Source organism: Thermobia domestica, chromosome 11 (assembly GCF_964235325.1).
Source record: "Thermobia domestica chromosome 11, izTheDome1.hap1.1, whole genome shotgun sequence".
Lineage (NCBI taxonomy): Eukaryota > Metazoa > Arthropoda > Insecta > Zygentoma > Lepismatidae > Thermobia > Thermobia domestica.
In genome coordinates this window covers 34,590,131-34,606,836 of record NC_137464.1, presented here as the reverse complement: position 1 = coordinate 34,606,836, position 16,706 = coordinate 34,590,131, and positions in this window count along the sequence as shown.

Below are 16,706 nucleotides of genomic sequence, written 5' to 3'. Positions count from 1 at the left end.
CTGAAGAATCAGGATTTTCAGTCAACATTTTCTCTCATTTGAAAATGCTAATTTGATACAGTGTACCTCTACTACATTTTTAACATTGTAGAATTGCAGCGTTTGGTTTAAAGGATTTGGTGCTTATTATTAAATAAATGGTGGAATGAGAATATATGAGAAACTGAATAACCAAAAGAAAATCTGTATAGAAATTGTCATTTAGCATCAGTTATTGTGAGATGAATCTGTGGAGCATTTACGTGTCAGTCATGCGTTCTACTGTAGAGGCATTATCATTTACCATGATTTGTTTAACTGTTCTTAGTTTTACATTTAACATATTGTTTATTAACAAATCTATATGAAATGAGAAACCAGGATTCAAATGTATCAGGATTACTTAAGAAACATTACTTAATGGAATTAATATATATGAATCTTTAATAAAACCAGATGAACTTTGAGTCATTATAGGAAGATTTGTTCATCAGTGTTGAAAAACTGAATAATTTACGTTAACAATGTATGAAAACGTATTCAAAATTAGCAGTAGCTCTACAATCTGTGGAAAATACTTGAACGGAGTCAGGAGGGATGTTGACTACATTAGTGGTAATATTATCATGTATTACGATCTGCTGCCACCTCACGGAATGATAGAGTCTCGCCTCTACCGTTGATAATTAGCGTGAGTGTACCTAGTAAGTGAAAAGAATCGGCCGGAACTGGTGAACAGAAAAGGTCTTGTTTACCACGATGGCAACATCGGACTGTATATATAATGATAAGTATACGTATTATGAATGTGTATGGTTGCTTTCTGCATTGCCTTTCATGATTTGTTCATGAACATCATTTAACTGCATATTATTTTCAATTACATTATTATATTTAGCACTTATGGAACTTCTAGTTTACTCTTAATAAGCATGAGAAATTTGAAATCTAGATAAAGCTATTATAGATAAATACTGGGATATAACTATTATGCTTACATGATAATTTGGATACTATGGTTAGCTCTCTACTATGTTATCACGTTTAATTTATGATAATATTAGAGAATAAAATCAACATAACGTAATCAATCAAATCAAGCAAGGTATAATTGTATTTATTTGTATTTTCCTCAGATTTCTAACGCGGATAAAATTACTTTATACAACTTTTCAGAAGCTGATTAGATAGCTGAATACGGTATTATGTTTAAATTATTTGGTAATATTCATTTATTTGTATTTTAGTTTAGAACTTGAACTTTTGTTCAATTCAACCCCCTACTGCTTTTTTTTTTTTTTTAATTTATATATAGTACGTTCATATGAGCATACAGAATGATTGTTATATTACTTTTAGATTCCCAGCATTTGTTGGATGAGTAACAATTTAATTAAATTATACAGCTTCATTATATTTTTAATTACAAGGTTACTTGTATTTCAGTTTTTGAACCTATAATATTTTTTTAATAAAGGAATAGAATATTCATTGGTATAAGTTAAACTAAATAATTATAGAACAACTGTAAGAACACAAGAGCATATTTATATTATACATGTTACATGCATAGATGATGATGATACTACTACTACTACTACTACTACTACTACTACTACTACTACTACTACTACTACTACTACTACTAATACTACTACTACTACTACTATTATTATTATTATTATTATTATTATTATTATTATTATTATTATTATTATTATTATTATTATTATTATTATTATTATTATTATTATTATTATTATTATTCCTAAAAAATCTAAATTTCCCTTATGGTATTCAAAAAAATTTATTTCTTTATGGAAAGTAAAAAATCAGGATCATAAAAAATACAAAACTTCTCAATGTGAAAATGATTACGTGGTCTTTTCTAATTGTAGAAGAGCTTTCAAAACTCAGTTAAATGTGGAAAAGCAAATTTATTTTACTAAAACAGAAAATGATCTTACAATTGCTCCTGAAAAATTTTGGATATATGTAAATAGTCCAAACAATAAGGTAATATCTGGTATTATTGACAATGATGTTTTGTTGACTGACGATAGTATGTTGGCTGAAAAGTTTGCCAACTATTTTTAATCAGTCTTTCAAACTTTCTCGGTTAGTGCTACTAAAAATCAATGTTCATCTGAAGAATTTGGTCAAGTTAAACTCCTAGAAATTACTACTCAACATGTATTGGAAGCTATCAGAACTTTAAAGATTAAATCGTCAAATGGGATAGACGGAATTCCAGGGAATAGGTGAAACAATTGCACCAATATTGTCTTCTTTGTTTAATTAGAGTTTATCAACTTAATTATCGTGGAGTAATTATCCTGATGTATGGAAATTGGTTTCTATAACACCCATATCTAAAACTAATGGAAAATCTATTAATGATTTTCGACCAATCTCTGTAATGAAGGTAATTCCGAAAATCTTGAGAAAATAATCTATAAATATGTTTATAATAAACTAAAGAATGAAATTAATATAAACCAACATGGATTTATGGCTGGTAAATCAGTAATAACTAATTTAGCAAGTCTTATGCATTATACACTTTCAGTTATTAAGGCTGGTGGTCAAGTTGACGCTACTTATTTGGACTTTGCTAAGGCATTTGATAAAATTACCACATCACTTATTGATAAACAAATTGAAAAGATATAACTTGCCTATCTGTGTTCTTGATTGGTTGACTTCATATTTAAATGAAAGGAAATTTGTGGTAAAATATAAAGGGAAACTGTCTGCTATTCATAGTAATATCGTGGACAAACACCGTGCTCGTGGGTTTTCTCGGGGTTCTCCCGTTTCCTCCCACTTTCTTCATTCCACCATTTCACTCATCTCTCATCATCACCGTCTCCTTTAGCCTAACCGGCATAACCGTGGGGCGTAAAACTTAAAGATTTCATAGTAATACCTCCGGGATACCCCAGGGTTCCAATCTTGGCCCTCTATTATTTTTGCTGTATATTAATGACATTTGTGTTGATTTAACTTGTAAATATCTGTTATATGCTGATGATAATAAAATTTTCAGTCAAATTAAGTCCAAACAAAATCAAGATACTTTACAAAAAATATATAGATATCATAGTGAAATGGTCCGAAGAGAATTCCCTACCCCTGGACTTTAATAAAACGCAAGGAATGACATTTTCGAGGAAAGTTAACTCTTCCATCTACAAATACAGGATAGGAAATCAACATATCCAATTCGCTAAGCATGTTAGAGATTTAGGAATAATATTAAATGAAAAATTGCTTTTTCAGAAAAATCTTCAGGTTGTAATCTCCAAAGCTAGGAGGAATTTAACAATGCTCAAATGGTTATGTCGAAACTTTACTAATATTAACACCTGCAAAATTCTCTATATGTGCAATGTTAGGTATCATCTTGAATATTGTACGGTAATTTGGAATAGTGAAGCAAAATATTATAGTTCTTCGATTGAATCAGTTCAAAAATCATTCCTAGCCTGATTAAAATGGAAGTTTAAAGAAATAGAAGAGGCGAGCTTGTCAGACATAAGGGTGGATCTTAATTTTACCCTTCTGTCTGACAAGCGTCGGCTCTTTGACTTGAAATTTTTTCATGTAATTCTGCATGGAGATTTTGTTCTGGAGAACTTTTTCTCTTTAAAAATTCCTCACAGAAACATTAGGAAATTTGTTCCGTTTATTACTAAATATCTAATTAGGTCTTCAATATATAAAAGTATAGAAACAGCTAATAACTTTTATCCGGTTCTTGATTTGTTTCATAAGAGTTTCAAAAAGGTACATGAATTATATTTTAATATTTTAAATAAAGTATGAAATGTCTCAGTATTTTTATGCTTGCAGCTGATTGTCTTAATTTTGTTTTGTATTTTCACTAAATACTGTATGGTTTTGTTTTATATATATGTTATTTTTTTTAAATCAAATTGTAAGAACCTTTTAATTCTGAACAGATACACGTTTGTTTCTTATTTTTATTGTATTTCTGGGGGTCATTTTTGTAAAGTTTGAAAGGTGCCAGTTGAAAGATCCTTTTATGTTTTGTTAGGTTTTTATTCTCTCGTTTTTTTTTTCTATCATCTTGTCTTTTCTTCTATGCTTAATTCCTTCTTTACTACGGATACTACACTTTTTTTTTTATCTTAGTCTTGGATTTTTATTTGTCATATGTAATCTTCGTTTTTTTCTATGCTTATTTTATTTTCGTCATTATTACTAGCCTTATGAATCAATGTATTTTACTTGATGTGTTCAACTTAAAAATATTTATTTTTAATTTGTAATAGCAGCTACATAGCTTCATAGTGTCTTTTTGAACTTTTTTTTTCTTTTAATATTTTGTAAACTGTTACAACTACATGGTAAATAATAATCTATTTTGGTATTTTATACTGTATACTTATTCTATATGGTATACCTTCTCAATATGCAATTCCCGGCGGGAGCTCATGTGGTTCGGATTCCACGTTAATCAGTAGGTCCACGTCTCATATAGCCTCGCTGCTGAACGGGACGCTAAACTAAAATCAACTCAACTCAACTTTTCAATATGCATGTTAATTATGCTTATTTTTTTTTACTATTGTTATTTTTGTATTTCCCAGTTTGTAACAGATACTGTATGCTTTTATGTTATTTATCTGAACTAATATTTTATCGATTTCACCTATTTTTGTATGATCAGTTGTATGTTGTTAATTCTACTTGCATGCGTCCTATGCTTGTAAAAACATTTTTTTTCTTTGAGGCACTTGTGGCTGTAATGCTGTTTGCTTCCAATAAATATATTTCAAACATCATCATCATCATTATTATTATTATTATTATTATTATTATTATTATTATTATTATTATTATTATTATTATTATTATTATTATTATTATTATTATTATTATTATTATTATTATTATTATATTATTATTATTATTATTATTATTATTATTATTATTATTATTATTATTATTATTATTATATTATTATTATTATTATTATTATTATTATTATTATTATTATTATTATTTATTATTATTATTTATTATTATTATTATTATTATTATTATTATTATTATTATTATTATTATTATTATTATTATTAGTGATAATAACAAATTGAGAGAACATAATTTGCGTCAGTATTTTGAGTACTGCATGTTCAAACTTCTTTGTTTCAGTGATTGCAAAACCACGCTCAGGAATTCTATCATTCTGCTTACAGATTTCTGTAATTCCTGAATTTTAAAAAATTCCAAGCTTTCGACTCTCCCCTGTAGTCTTGGTCACAGAGGTTAAAAACAGGAAGAAAAAGGACAGAAACATCAAGGAATAAAATGAAACAGACTTACCAAGGGAAGAGCTGTGTTGTACAAAAAAAAAAAAGTCCAGTGAGTCAGCGATCTCAAATGAGGTGAAGCGAACTGCAATATGGCGGAGTCAATTTGCACACCTTTCCTGTTCTTTGTTGGAAGATTGCCAACGCATGTTGTTATTTTTATTGCCTTGCAAATGATATGAAAAACTTTGTAATTACCGCCTCCCATTCGTTACTCAACTATCCTTTATCTAGATTTAATTTTTTTTAATAAATAAATTTTCAAAAATTAGTCTCTACTTCATTTCTAGCATCAAATAAAATTTCTGACTCTCCTACCCTGTGTTGCGTTTTCTTCAAATGTTTCGATAAACCTGACACCGGATTTTCCGCTTCCGAATCTCTAATGTGTTCCTTTACTCGGACTTTTAAATTTCTTTTTGTTTTGTCTATTACCAGATAAATTACCTTATTTTGGCAACTTTTATTTCCTAAATACTCGATTTTTCATTGGGATCTGTGTAATAACTCTTAAATTGTGTGATGTTCTTTTCTAAAATTTTGGGGGGTTTTAAGCCCGTACAGAAACTATATTGTAAGGATCCCCACGTCGCCGTACCATGCAATAGCCATGCGTACTACACATGTTGATAATAAACACAAACAAGCAGACGACGATTCCGAAGAGGAGTCGCTTACCATCGCCAGCAGTCGGAAGGACGAGAATCAACGAAGGAAGCCGACAATACAGGATAAAAGGGACCTGCACGCCTCGACCAACATCAATCTTCCCGGATTGATCGAACACCTAAAACCCCTCTCACGACGCTTGGTCAGCGAGAGGTACCCATCCTTATACCCACGAAGCTTGCTCACCGGGTTCCTTTCCTCTATCTCACGACGCACGGTCACCAAGAGAGATACCTAATCTACACCCCTCTCACGACGCACGGTCACCGAGAGTACCTCACCTCAAAGCCCACGACGCTTGGTCACCGAGCTCCTATTTCAATCTTACCTAAATATTAGAGAAATTACTTATTATAATTTGTGTACATAAGAAGACTTTTTATAATAAAAAGGGAAGGGAAAGTCCAAATCCCGAGTACATTTTATTGCTCTACTCAAGAAATTTTACATGGTAGATGCGTCGGCGTCTATTTACAGACATTAAAAGGACTTTCTACGGGACGCTCTTTTTATTAATGAAAAAACGGACTTAGAAATTTTTAACAATACAGTGTAAGTGTTACCAAAAGCAGGATCATAAATACTCTCATTACTCTTAACGGTAGATTGATTCGCTTTAGGCTGGCAGGTATTTATGCCGACAACTAGATCTGGGAAAAATACATATAAAGAAGGTGATAACAAAATGGCAGAATCAGGCTCCCGTATACCTGTTAATATTCCTCATTTAACTAGATATTCTGGTCACAGTACAGACGACCTCGATCGATTTTTCATGCTGTTCGATCATTTGGCTTTACTTCAGGCTTGGACTCCCGAAAAGAAGAAAGAAATTCTCCCAATGTATCTGTAGGACGTACCTCTCGACTTTGTTTTACAATTGCAAAATAAGAACCAATTCGACACACTAAGTTACGAACAACTTAAAACCAAATAAATTTCTCTGTCCCACCCAAATTTAGCAGCGTATAAGGCGGAATTAGAAATTTTCCAAATTCAACAAAACGAAAATGAATCGGTCGATTCATATTTCTTAAGAAAATTAAGGGCCATCAGACAGCTAATGCCAGAAGCTTCGGAGGAACAGAAAATTCATTTCCTTTCATTAGGACTACAAAGAAATTTACTGCAAAAGGTAGCGTAGGAATCATTTCAAACAATCCAGCGGCTGCAGGATCGACTTCATGAATTGGAAAAAGCTCAGGGTCCCATGCAGAAGAGGAATTATGTAGAATTGTCACAGGCAAATCATTCTTTAATCGGCCAACCTAACCGCCCCTCATCACTCCCTATGTACGACCATTATAGCCAAACGAATCCTAATTCATACTTGCCAATCTATATGCAACAGCCAACTTCCCAATCGTTGCCTTCCGCACCTCCATTGCAGAGTATTTCCCTTCCACAGTCAACTTCCTCTCCACCTGAAGTTTTAAATCCGCACCCTCACCAAAGTCAAAACCCGCCCTCACACGGACCTTACCAAATTAGCTAATCAAATGGCCGAGTTATCGTTAATGGTGGCACAGAATGCCATGAAGACCAATTATAGGCGTAACAACGGACGAAAAGCGAATGCAAAAAATACCAATAAAGGAGATAACGGTGGTAATTTTGTAAAAGGCGATAAAATATCAGTCTGCTCAATTTGTTATAAGAACCACGGAGCATCCACGTGTTGGAATAATCCTAAAAATTCCAACCAGGGAAACGCATAACTGGGCTTGCAGACCAAAGTCAAGCCTCGCGGGCCATTTCAGAAAAGTCGGCGCGGGCCACACACGCCACCACAATTAAAACGTAATGGCATTCAAGAAGAGCAGGCAATAGCGGAAACTTTTAAGGATACGGACGTCAATTTTTCACCCAGACGACCTATAATGAACACCGAGAACATGTTAAGCCGGGAATAGAAAATAATAAACTATTGCTCAATTTAATGTAAATGCAAGCAGTCTACCAGCTATAATAGATACGGGTTCTAGTCTTAGTCTATGGTCAAGACGGGACGTACCCCCAAAATGTACGCTAATACCATTTCAAACTCGTATCAAGGGCATTGCCAACAAAGTTCTAACTTTAAAAGAAATAGCTTTAATTAAATTTAAAATTTTCACCACCACCTTCTCACATTACTTCCGCATCATAGATGCTGACTTTAATCCGATTTTTGGGAATGACATTCTCACAAGACTTTTCTCTCAAATAGAAAATAGTCTTGGAATATATCCATATCGTCATATAGAAAACCTAGGAAACCTACGTTTCCAATGGAAAAAAAAAGAATCGTAAAAAATGTCACAAGAAACTACTCACTCTTTGCACTTGCAAAGGAATGCAAATGTCATCCCAGCAAGTAAAGTAACGATTCCGGCGAAGTCACATTTCTACTTTCCTGTATCCATTCAGAGAGAAACAATTCATGACGCTGCATTTTATATTACTCCACTACAATCATTATTAGACCGATACGGCTTACAGGCAATGACCATCAGAGTACAGAGTAACGACCTTACGTTACTAATTTCCAATCCTACGGCACGAATAATAACGCTAAATAAAGGTACACCAGTGGCGTATACAGAGGAGGGCGTGGAAGAATTTTCATTTAGAATAGATGAAGACGAAAAGAACCAAGATAAAGGACTCGTACTCAAGAAGAGATAAAGGAAAGATTAAGACAAACCGCTAAAACTTTTAACATTAACCTTTTTGATATAAATCCGGATTTACCGGAATACCAGCGAATAGCTGAAACCAACTTATTGTACAAATATAGGGATGCGTTTTCATACAGCCCAGAGGATATAGGCTATTTTAGAGGATATGAACACAAAATTCGTATAGATAAAAGTGCGTCATCCCATCACCGTTCCTCACCAATTCCATTAGGGATAAGAGTTCAAATTGATAAGCAGATACAACAGCTGCTAGATGTCAAAATCATAACTGAGACAAAGAATAGTAATATCTCCTCGCCTTTAATTGCGATCAAAAAGCCAAACAGTTCAGATTTCAGGCTTGTATTGAATCTACAGGCATGTAATAGCTATACCAAATATTTAAGCATACCGTTTCAAAATACAGAGGACGTTTTGCAGGTTTTAAAAGGGAAAAACCTAATTTCAACCTTGGACATTTCACAATCGTTTTTGAGATAAAATTGCATCCAAAAAGCACTAAATACATGACTTTCGAGGTAAATCATACACGCAAAAGTTATAAATTCCTTAGATGCGTAATGGGACATTGTTCCTCTTCCCAATCTTTAACCATAGTAATAAAAATGCTATTAGACGGCTTTCCAAAACGCATAACCAATTTTGCAGATGACATCGTGATCGGTTCTTATACGTGGGAACAACAACTCTCAGATTTGGAGCTTTTATTCCAAAAATTAAGGAAACACGACTTCCGAGCCAACCCCAAGAAGACTCACCTGTTATATAGAGAACTCCCACTACTAGAATTCCTTGTATCCGGAGAGAAGATAAGCATCTCACCAAAAATAGCAAAGAAGATCAAGAATTTTAAAAAGTCGACTACCAAACGCATACTTAAGAGCTTTATTGGCCTATGCTTTTATTTACGAAGTCATACCAAGGACTTCACGACCAAGATAGAACATTTCCAGCAGCTTCTTACTAAAAATGCCAAATTTAAATGGACTGAAAAACATGACGAATTATTTGAGAAGTTGAAAGAAGACATTTTGAATGCCCATCTCTCTATCATTTCGACGAAAAGCTAGAGATAAGGCTGTACACAGATGCATCCTCCCACCAGTTCGGAGGGCTATTAGCCTGTTTTGACCCCAAAACTAACGAAGAAAGAATCGTTTCCTATTGTAGCAGACATCTCACAAAAACTAAGACCAAGAGCTCAGTCTGGGAAAAAGAACTATACGCTATTATATATGCTTTACGCAAATTTAGATATTTCTTACTTAACCGTAAATTTAAATTGTTTACAGACGCAAAACGTCTAACTTCTTTACGTATTCACCCGGACAGAGTAGGAAAATATACTCGCTATAAACTTTTCTTAGCTGACTATAATTTCGATATCTGCCACATCGAAGGGAAGAAACATCCGGCTGATATTATCAGCCGCTTAGAGCAGAATAGCAGTGATACATCAGAACCCATGGACCCACATCAGGCAATCGAAGATCTACATGCATACAGATCCAATTCTCTAGAGGAACCCATTCTTCAAATAGAATATTCAGGATCTATGAAGAACTTACGAGAAGAGCAGCGTAAGGATGACGCATACGCTAATATTATAACAGTCTTAGAAGGGGGAGAACCAGCAAAAAGTTCTACCATGAGAGCAGCTAAGTATTTTCGATTAAAAGACAACATATTGTATCGTACACAAAAACATCCAGACCTTGGGCTACTTCATCTTTTGTGCATCCCGAAAAGCCTGGCAGGACATTGGTTCGAGTCTATTCATAAAGACCCGTCAGCGCCCCATTTTGGGTTTTCAAAGACATATAAAACTGTCCTTAACAAATACTACATGCCAAACATGAAATCATACTTGGCATTCAGAATCAAAAACTGTAGGGAGTGCCAACTCTTGAAAAAACTTCCACAAAAACGACAGAGAGAACTCCTGCACCACCCGATAGGCCATATAGGAGAACGATGGATGTTCGACGGTTTAGGACCCTATCCGCTCGAAGAAGCTCGAAACCAAAATATGTTTTAGTCGCCATCGAAACAAGTACACGTTATATAGTGATTAAGGCTGTTAATGGGATTACGGCAGACATAATTGAACAGTTCTTATTGGAAGAAATAATTCTGAAATTCGGCGCCTTTCGTTTCCTTCATCTGGACAGACATCCTGTTCACAGAGCGAAGAAACTTTAAAAACTAGCGGAAATATATAATTTCGAATTTAAGTTCTGTCTTGCTTTCAACCATCAAGACATAAGATTAGTTGAAGTCATGAACAAAACATTACAGAATTCCTTAAAATTTTTCGTCCAACAAAATCACGAAACATGGCCAAAATTATTACCTCATATTACTTTTGGTTTAAACAGTTTCGCTCAATTAGGAACGAAGAAATCAAGCTTCTTTTTCATGTTTGGATACGATCCTAGGACAATCAGCGATTGCAAACTACAGATTACCCCTCAGCTACAGCTTGAACGGGACCAACTCGTAAAACTTCGAGAAAAGACACGGCATAACTTACTGAAGGCTCACGAACAACAAAAGAAGTATTTTGATAAAAGACATAAACAACAAACCTTCCACAAAGGAGATAAAGTACTCATTTACTTCCCCTTTCGAAGACCAATGGACCGATAGATACTGCGGACCGGCTACAATGATCTCAAAACTAAACAATAATCTCTACCGAGTTCGCATGCCCCATAATTTCAGGGGTAGAGAACAGAATATCTCCATCGATAGAATCAAATCTGACCACGATGGCGAGGAACACATACCACACGAGGAAAATGCAGAAAGCAGCGGATAAGATGACGAACCGAACAGAAAGAAGAAGACAGAAAAAGAAAGAGATTTTCATCATCCCAGCAGATATACACGTGCGACATGCGAAGAGCACTCTTCATGTTTCAGCGGCAGACAAAGAAAAAAAGCGAGACAAGAAATAAAACATGGAATAGAAGAAAACAAGATACACCATCTGATACAGCTAACTATTTGAAGTGACCAAATCTAGTACCTACCTTAGTATTCAAATCGCAAGCGATCCCTTCTATTTTTTTTTTTTTTCACTCTTATAATTTCTAACCAACCTGCATTCTGTCATATAAACAAGCATCCATACATACAATTTCCTTCAGTGAACAAAATTGCAAGCTAGCATTTTCTTTCGGCTTCGAGCGAACGAACTTCACAAGGCCTGCTACAACATTTTTTCTCTTCGCTTCTCCGTTGCGAAGCATATAACTGTCAATAACATATTGACCTACATATACAGAGTGTTCAGAAAATCAACTTTTGATTGGCAACCTTTTTTCCAGCGTGGCTACATTTATCAATGTAATGCCTTTAACCGTTCTCTAAGTGTGTTCTGTCATCTATTAACTAGTACTAGCCAGGACTAAACCAATATTAGTAATTTTTCTATAATAGTACTCTATGACGTGCGAACTTCATAACATATACTACGGACATCACTATCAGTGACGTAGTTATAACTATTAACTGTAATCACCAGAGCTTCGACAGCCTCTCCTTTGAGGGAGATGATGTATTATACGGATCCTGCTTAGATTAAGAGGACAAACTGTCAGTGCTTTAACTTCAACTTTCATTTTAAACTTTATTTATGTGATAGTTTCTCAAACAGTGATATCAGTGACCAGTGCTTTTAAATTTGATTTTGTGTTTCAGTGTTATAGTGATTTCCACTGTATACTGTGCCCAATATGCAGATTTCACATGCTGGCACAAACACAAAAAATAATTCAGTGGCTTATTTTTTTCTACGCCCCGGGGGTGTAAGGATCCCCACGTCGCCGTACCATGCAATAACCATGCGTACTACCGTGTTGATAATAAACACAAACAAGCAGACGACGATCCCGAAGAGGAGTCGCTCACCATCGCCAACAGTCGGAAGGACGAGAATCAACGAAGGAAGCCGACAATACAGGATAAAAGGGACCTGCACGCCTCGACCAACATCAATCTTCTCGGATTGATCGAAACACCTAAAACCCCTCTCACGACGCTTGGTCAGCGAGAGGTACCCATCCTTATACCCACGAAGCTTGCTCACCGGGTTCCTTTCCTCTTTCTCACGACGCACGGCACCGAGAGAGAGAGATATCTAATTTACACCCCTCTCACGACGCACGGTCACCGAGAGTACCTCATCTCAAAGCCCACGACGCTTGGTCACCGGGCTCCTATCTCAATCTTACCTAAATATTAGAGAAATTACTTATTATAATTTGTGTACATAAGAAGACTTTTTATAATAAAAAGGTAAAGTCCAAATCCCGAGTACATTTTATTGCTCTACCCAAGAAATTTTACAATATTGTGTCTAGATTCTATTTAATGCAGTTGTCAACCTAGAAAAAATAGGTAATCCAATCCATTTATTATCCTTTATGTCGGTTTCATGTTTATCGGAACTTAAATTCCTTTTAACCTGATTATACCAATTACTTAATAATAAGGTAGGTACTCATTCAAAGTACCCTCTTTCATTAGGTATTCAATCTCTATCTTTACAACTGTTTTTAAGGAAGTGAAAAGTATGGCACGTAAAAAAATCTTCCAAATGTTTGCTTTGGTACCTGCTGAATGTGCAAATTTGTAATGAATATACTGTATACCTGTTGTTGGTTTGTGGTGGACACTGGTAATGAATCTGTTGTTATGCCTTCTTATATTAAGGTCTAGGTATGTATGTCTGCCGTCCTTTTCTTTCTCAACAGTAAATCTTAAAATTCTGTGAATACTGTTTAATTCTTTTAATAAGTAATCCAGTTGTGAATCGTTTATGTACAAGAAAAGTACATTGTCAACATATCTATAATATCGAACTGTACAAAGTTCCCGTTCTTTCAAAATTCTAGTTGCGACCATATGAAGTACTAAATTAGTTAACAGTGGTTCACTTCTGAAGTACTAAGGTTTTTACTGTACAAGATGTTAGTAACTGACTCAAAAACTAATTGCAAAGGAATGGACGCATACATGTCAACTACATCAATTAATGCCATTTTAATGCTATTTGCATTAATCAAATTATATATTTGTTGTTTATCCTATATTCTTTTTCTTTTATTACTCTATCGACTTTATTTTGGTTCAATGGTTCAATTCTTTCTTAATTATTCTTTGGTTCAATTTAAAAAAAAAAATCTTCCAAATGTTTGTGGAGTTTCTATTAACTTCTTTTCTTAAAAGGTACACAATCATATTTACAACTGGTTCATATTTATAGCATTTATAGTTTCACCAAATTCTGTTATTCATTTCACCTATTACTAATAAATTTAATTGTTAATCTGTAAGGCTTTAGCTTAAAATTATCATTGTATGGTCTCTTGTGACTTTTGAAGCAACATTATGTTAATCTGTCACTCTTCAGTTTGTCCTATTCAACGTTCAGTACTACAATTTGCAATTATGTTTACTTATGGCTTGTTCTTAATTAATGCTGGTTGATTTTACATTTCAGACTTTATTTACTCAAAGACCCCATATATTACTTTACTCAAAGACCCCATAGACCAGGTACAACATATTACTTTACAAAGAGAGAATAATGTCCAAGGAACTCATTTTTACAACCAGCAAATTTGTAATTACAGTAATAAGGTCGAACGTGACCTCCATATGTGTGTCCATAACAGAAGCATTCCACACATCTTATGTACCACAAAACATAATAAGCACTTGTCTCAAGTATTGAAAGCTGTGTGACTTCAACGCCTTTACATTACGCCACTCGCTTGCCTTTGCTCTCTCAGTCCTTGCACCCCCCTGTATGTTACGAAACAAATATCCTTGCTGCTGTGATATGCCGATAAAATAGCAGTCTGCTAACAGAACAAATGTATTTAACGCATCAAGCGATTTGTTTGCCCAAAAATAAACACGATTTTGCAGCCATATTTTGTATGCCGGGCAGTTTTTAACCTGTACGAAAGGATTAAATTTGTCTATATTATGCGAAGATTCAAGTACCATAATAAATCGGTTAGTCTATAAAAGTTGCTTGATATCAATGAGCGTTGCTTGACCATTTTTAATTTTTAAAGATTTTTTTATATACTATTATTATACATATTGGCAACATAAAAACTTTTTTTAGAAGTTTTATTCCTTGCCAGTTCGTGAGTGGCGGTCATTTTTGTTGAGCACTGTGTGCCAATAAGTGACTTAACAGATTTTAAAGTAAACCTGTACATCTTAGAACTGGGCTATTCCAAAACATTGTAACGAACACGTTTCTTCCGCATTTTCTTCTCTTTAATTTTGCCTTTTAGCATGAAAAACCCTAATTGAACCCTAATAGTGAAAATTACTCGGTAACTTTAGCATCAACATTTTACAACTTCTACTTTTTTGAGCTGAAGTTTATAATGAAGAGATAAAATATTAAAGTTGTTGTTGTTGTTGTTGTTGTTGTTGTTGTTGTTGTTGTTGTTGTTGTTGTTGTTGTTGTTGTTGTTATTATTATTATTATTATTATTATTATTATTATTATTATTATTATTATTATTATTATTATTATTATTATTATTATTATTATTATTATTATTATTATATAGGTAACGTATACTGATAAAATTTTTATATCTTTTAAAATTTGAAATTTTGTAATTTTTACAATGTTTGAATTGAATTGAAAATGCCTTTATTCATGAGGCGAGGTTCAGCCGTAGGCTGCTCTACCACCTAACCTAACAAAAGTACAATTAGGAATGTTACATGGAATATATATGAAGATATTTTACACGTACATATATAACGACAAAAAACATATAGCGTTTAGTTAACTACAAACTAATATTATATTTATATATATATGAAGAAAATCAATATGAAGTAAGAATATAATAGTTAGTTGTTCACATACAGTAGGCCTAATACTTGTCCTCTATACTACAATATGCGTACAAAATTGGTTTATTTGCTGCAGTCAAAGGCGTAGGTACTCAAGCTAAGTTTCTGTTGATGTAAAAGATGATCCTCTGATGTATGATATCTTTTACATCTTGCACCTTACCATGTGTTTCTAAAATCCAAAAAAGAAGATATTGGCCGTAAACACATTATGAGTATTAGCAGAAAATTGTTTTTTGCTGAAATTCCAGGTATTGAGAATATAGATAGCATAGGTAAAAACTTGTTGAAGATTCAATTTCACTCAGGGGAAGAAGCTAACAACTTCTTAGAACATGAAATCCTAAATCAACAAAAATGGGAAGCATTTATACCATACCATGTAATATACCCAACCGGAGTCATAAAAGGGGTTGACCCAGAAATAGAAATTAGTGATTTGTTAAATGACATAAAATGTGATGTTACAGTTACGTCTGCTCGCAGAATATACAGGAAATCTGATAAAGGTGATTTACAACCTACATCTACGGTAATTCTAACCTTTGATGCACAATCTCTCCCATTAGATGTAAAACTTTACTATATGAAACGAACGGTCTATACATACATCCCTACTATACGTTAATGTGTGGATGGTTGCAATAAATTCGGACATAGAAGAGCTAGTTGCCGGCTCAAAAAATCTCTTTGTGTTAAATGTGGAGGAGCCCACACACAAGAGTCGTGTACCAATCCGTTACAATGTATTAACTGTGGAGACGAACATGCGGCGAACTATTCTCAATGCCCAGAGAGAATCCGACAGAGGAAAATTATGGAACTAATGGCAAAGGAAAGACTTTCCTTTAACGAAGCCAATAAGTTATTAGGAAAGAAAAACCATCAGTTACCTAACACCATACAGACCCCTAGTAAGAATTCACTCTATTCACTTCCTCTTCAAGGAAAATATGATTTTAACACACCCAACAAATCGTATGCATCAGTGGTATCCTTTGAAGACATGCCACCTCTAGTTACACCTCAACAAGAGATTTTCGATATCCCGCCTGAGAAAAGAAGACGTAGTCAAACAGACTTCAAATCTACAAAACCAAACTCAGAGATATATTCAATTAACAATTATCCAGAG